The sequence below is a fragment of the Triticum dicoccoides genome, chromosome 4A (genome assembly GCF_002162155.2).
Source record: "Triticum dicoccoides isolate Atlit2015 ecotype Zavitan chromosome 4A, WEW_v2.0, whole genome shotgun sequence".
NCBI classification, from domain to species: domain Eukaryota; kingdom Viridiplantae; phylum Streptophyta; class Magnoliopsida; order Poales; family Poaceae; genus Triticum; species Triticum dicoccoides.
In genome coordinates, this window is record NC_041386.1 from 112,198,506 (window position 1) to 112,204,424 (window position 5,919).

The following is a 5,919-nucleotide window of genomic DNA, read 5'->3' on the forward strand; positions in this document are numbered from 1 at the left end:
CTTCTCACAAGCGAGCACCAAAAGCCAGTTACACACAGGAAAGGCACAAAGGATGACACACAGACATAAGAAAATGAAGCTGGAGAAGACGCCCCAGGAGACGCATGCCTTTTTCTTTCTGTCATCACTTCTCTTCTTTTCTTTTCAACGAGCTTCTTCACTTTTGGTTGCAGCACAGATGCGCATCATCCTCGACACATTATTCTTCAGCATGTTCACCTCGGCTCACAGATCCACCGCGTCTTCACTACAAGAAATATGTCAACTTGTGACCACCACTATTGGTCACTGAAAGGTCATGGTTTTTCATTTGCGACATTTTTGTGACCAAAAACAGAAGGTCAAAAGCTGGCGGTCATAAACTAACTATAGCGACCTTTCTTCTGGAATGGTCAAAGACGTTTATGACCAAAATACATCTACTGTGGCGTTTTGGTCACTAGCAACCTCCCCAGCCCACGTAGGCATCCAGCGTGGCAATCTGACGTCGCACAAGATTCAGCCCGGTCCAATTCGATTTTCTACATGGGCCTAGCCCATTAATTCAGCCTTTCTATATATTTTTTCGTGTCAAATTTTGGTCGATTTCATGGGCCTAGCCCAACATTATAGCCTTTTTATCTTTGGGCCGTAGCCTTTGTTTCTCTTTTTTTAATGCATGCCAATTGTCAAATTCTGGTAAGTGGGTCCCAAATGTGACGTTCTAGTTTGTGGGACCCTACTGTCAAGGTCATATTCTTTCATATTTCAATATGCAAATACAGAAAACAGACACAATATTTCAAATAACAGCAGGAAGCAATCTGCTACATCATATAACATACATAAAAATGTGATCAGTATCAAGTTTACAATTAGATAACACACATACAGCCCAAGTGTATCAGCCCAAGTCTATCACAGGAGCCCTACAAGTTCTGCTACATCATATAACACGCAAATAGGATCAGCTCCCAGAACTAGCACACGTACAAGTTCTGCTACAAGGAGTTTGTTACTCCCAGAACTAGCTCAATGAGGTAAAACTATGCTTCATCCAACTTCATTGTCCTGAATGAAATGCCAGCATCTGCACATTGTAGAACAAAATGTTTAGGGACAAAATAAAAGTAAATCTAACATCAAAGTATCAAAAAAACCAAAGTATTAAAAATTGCAGTAATTTACTCGTAGTTGGCAGGTACACAATACCATGGTTTTAATATAAAATACAGAGCAAGTGTTTGGCTACAACATAGAATGCTGTAAAATTTGTTTTAGAATCCAGGCATGTCAAATTTTAAGCACTAGCAGAATAGGTCTAACAAACCAGACCATGATCATCATGCGCATCAGGATTTATGGTTCTAGCAAAACAGTAAAGAGATGGACATACACGCATCAAGCATACCAGCTACTACATCACCATTCTCGTGACCACAGACATCACCATTCACTAATAATTCCCATTGGGAGATCAAACTATGCATCCAACAAGCTACAGCAACAGGGAATGCAGAAAAATTTATGACCCGAGATGACAAATCAACTGGGTACATCTCAGTTTGAACAACCATGGCGAGACAACAACCGCATACTAATGCGGCGAATCAAATCTGCACGCAGGAGCAGCGCCGTTCGTGGCATCCACATGAGGTCGCGCAACATCAAGAACATGGCGCATGACAGCAATAGACCTAGAGATCTAGGACAGAGGGAGGGGGGAGCTTACACTTGTGGATGCGGTCGGGTAGAGGTGGAAGCTGCGACGGCCGCAACGGATGCAGAATTGAAGAGGGTCCTCATGTAGCAGTAGCAGTAGCAGCATGAAGAATTGAAGACCGACCAACAGAGCCTGAAATGCAAACAAAGAGGCATGAGGAAACTGAATCCAATCACATCAAATCAAATCGAGCTGTTGCACCTTGACCTTGAGGAAAACAAACCTCATCTCATGTCATCTCAGGGAAGAATAAGAAGAAAAATATATGGCTGCTGCTCCATGACCATGACCTTGAATTGTTGCTGCTGCACCAGATCGAGGAAGAAGAAGACCTGCAAAAAAAGCAATAACTAGCAATGCACAAGCATGAATTCATGGAAGGACGGATGCAAGGCCAAACATCCAGCATACTGTTTCTTAATGCCCCAGCTACTTAAAAAACCATGGTAGTTCTAACCATATTAAATTAAAGGACAAAGTGAAGTCATGATATTGAGAGTTCCATCTTATAAAGCTTTCTGTTTAGCATATCCTAAATCACAGTCTATCTACCAATATATGAACTCTTTAGTTTTCAGAACCGAGGCTCACATATTTGGGTTGATTTGTACACTGTATTTCCAGTAATTTTTTTACTTGAGACAAACTAAATGCTAACATCAGTGACAACAAGACTTGAACAGAAATAGCTATTGAAGAAACACGTTTATAAGATAGAATGAAAATGATTTACACCACAACATATAGTTCACATGTACTGGAGCTAGAGACTACAGAACACACATAATCACACATATGCAAACAGGGTACTACTCCATGGTTCAGGTTACACTAATAAACAAAATTATACAAGCGACTAGACTAGTATCACAGATCTACAGAGTAGTACTAAACAGCTAAAAATAAGTAGTAGTAGTACAGGGAGCAAGTACTCCTTTCATTTACTTTAAACTGAGACATCTGAAAAAGGAGTACTCCTTTCATTTACTTTACTTTAAACTGAGATGAGACTACTAAAAAGGAGTACTCCTCTCTTGAGAAGTTGATGTAAATGAAATCCAGGAGTATGTGAGAATATGGCCATCTTTATTTCTTTCTGTAAGCTTTATCTTCAGTGCCCTGTAATCACCAAAAGGCAATATCAGAAATTATCTGGTAGGCTAATAATATCAGAAAGCTTGGCAGCGACTGCACATACCTGCAGTGTTCGGTCTTCCAGGCCTTCTTGTTGTCGCCGATACTGCACGAACATTAAGTAACAAACTGATCAGCATACAGAAAGTATAAATTTGACCTTGTAAATGAAATGTTCTGACATCAAATAGTTCCATTCTACAACTACACAGACCCTGGACTAACAGTCTTAAACACAACACTGTCCAGATTAAACAAAACCAACACCAGTCTACACTGTTATGGTCTCGAGCTCATTGATAAATTACTATCCACACATGAGCCAAAGACATGCACATCTCGGACAAGAGGAAACTAAAGTTCAACATAAGCTCATCAGTTAAGCACTTGAGCCAAAAAAAGAAACGTTGAAGCCGTCAGACCAAAATACTAAAAAAAACTGCACGTTTAATTAGCTAAGTGTACAACAGGTTCAGGAGAAGCACATGACACCACAACAAGCACATCTACATGCAGTAGCTATTGGATATGATGTCTGCTTTAGATTGATTGATTGATTTGGTTGCTGCTGCTTACGGCTGTTGGTTGGTGTTCAAATGTACTCCTACTAGATACAATAGATAGCTAGATGAAGCTGGAGACTATTGTTACAACGCACAACATGATACTGAAGCCATACATCATAATATGGTTGATTTGGTTGGCGCTAGCTAATGGCTGTTAGCATCTGAATGTAGCATCCAGTCTCATACCAAGTTGCCTCATTCATCTCAATCTCATCCAGAGCATGCAAGCAGAGTGACAAGCAACGCAAACAAACAAACATTGGCGGCAGCTTAGCATATATAGCAGGAGCGGTGTCTACTGACGTACTGCCGATCCTCGTCGCGCTTGCCGTACCTGTCTGAAGGACGCGGAGACGGACTCGAGGCCTTCGCCTGAGCGAAGGTCGGCGTAGAAGGCGCGGACGCTGGGGAGCGCGTTGAGAAGTGCCCGCGGCGCGGCCCTGCGGTGGTGGGTGAAGGCCACGTCGACGTAGACGCCGTTGCCCCCCGCACCCGGCGACGAGCGTGACGAGGAGGTGCTGGCCGAGGTAGCCGCTCCCGCCCACCACCAGCACCCGCTTGCTCTCCATCTCCGCCAATGCCCGCTGCTCCGGCGCCCCTCCTCTCTGGCGGAGCGAGCAAGCTAGAGTAGGTCAGATGCGGGCGCAGGGTGGATCTGAGGGGCGGGATCGGAGACGACGGGTTTGGGCACGCGGAGCAGGTGGAGGACAAGGGTGGGTTCGGGAGGAGGAAGCGGTGGGGAGGGGGTTGCGGTGGATCTGGCCGGTGACAGTGTTCGGAGGGCAGTGGGAGGGGATGGAGGTGGCGACGGCGGCGGAGTGGTTGCGGTCGCCAGCGTGTGGTTCGTGGGGATCCAGATCGTGGGGACAACACCATTCATGGGGGACGGCGGCGGCTCTTGGTAACAAGGTGAGGGCGTGTGGTGGGCTGGTTGGTTCGGTTGGGTGGTGAGGGAAGGGGAGGGGCGAGAGGAGGGGGGCGTAGGGGAGGCCATGAACGATGGCGAGCTCCGCCGGAGGGAGGTGGCGGCGGTGGCGATGGATCTGGAAGGGAGGAGGCGAGGTCTCTCCATCGGGCGAGATAGCGAGGAGATGGGGGATCTAGAATGGGATGGATGTGGAAACTAGAAAGAAAGGAGGCGGGGGGTGGATGCAAAATGACCATCTAGGGTTTCGGAGTTGGTGTGGAAGGGTTGAGGACGGCCGTTGGATCCGCGAGCATCCGACGGCGTATGATGCACGATCCACGTGAAATGTCTACAGACCAATCAGAATGCAGTATGATGCTATGACCATCTAAATTGGTCATAGTTGTCTAAAAATAATATGTTAAAATCATGTCAGCTATTTTATGACCTGAGAAATTCAAAAAGAAAATAGAAAACCTTCTCATTGTGTCACCAAAATGTGAACGAGTTTTCAGAAAAAATAACAAACATGAAAAAATATAAATATCTTCAAAAAGGTGTAGTGAGAAATGAGTTTTCTTGCAAAAATAAACATTTTTCATTTTTCGGGAGCCCAAAATGAGTTTTTTTGTGAAGGACCTACCATATATTTGTTGCAAAATTGGACCAAATCATTTTTCTAAAATATTATGCCATATTTAATGCACAATTGACAAAATGGTTGGGTGTCAAAAGTTTTGATCCACCTCTGGTGAAAAAGACAAATTCCCGCCGATTCAGCTGGAAGCGGGTCAAATTTGAACTACAGGTGCCTCATAGTTTGCTATTTATTTTTTTCCAAAAATCATTTCTAGGTACATAAGTACCTATTTAATCAGAGAAACACCAAAAAAATTCCAAGATTCAACCGCTAGCTAGGAACAGTCATTCCCGCCATTTTGACCGCATTTTGAAACGGGCATAAAAAATTAAAAAAAATCAAAAAATTGGGAAACCTTCGCATTGTGTCATTATATGTGTCCAAGTTCATAGGAAAAATAACAAACTTGTAATACGGCAATTATTTTAAAAAAGTGTTCTCAGAAACGAGCTATCATGTGTGGAGATCAATGGCTTTCAAGCCAAATGATCAATTTTATGGCCACATTCATGGCATAGTTTGTTCAAATGATCTCATATTGTGCACAAAGGTGCATATTGGAATGACAAACAATGTTACCTAAGGACGTTTTCATTTTCTTTGGACGAAAAAACCATTTTCCATTTTTCGAGTGCCCAAAAGAAGTTTTTTTTGTGAAGGACCTCCCAAATAATTGTTGCAAAATTGGACCAAATCATTTTTATAAAATACTAGGCCATATTTAATGCACAATTGACAAAATGGTTGGGTGTAAAAAGTTTTGATCCACCTCTCGTGAAAAAGACAAATTTTCGCCGATTCAGCTGGAAGCGGGTCAAATTTGAACTGCAGTTGTCTCACAGTTTGCTATTTATTCTTTCCAAAAATCATTTCTAGGTACATAAGTATCTATTTAATAAGATAAACACCAAAAAAAATTCAAGATTCAATCGCTAGCAAGGAACGGTTAAGCCCGCCGTTTTGACCACAT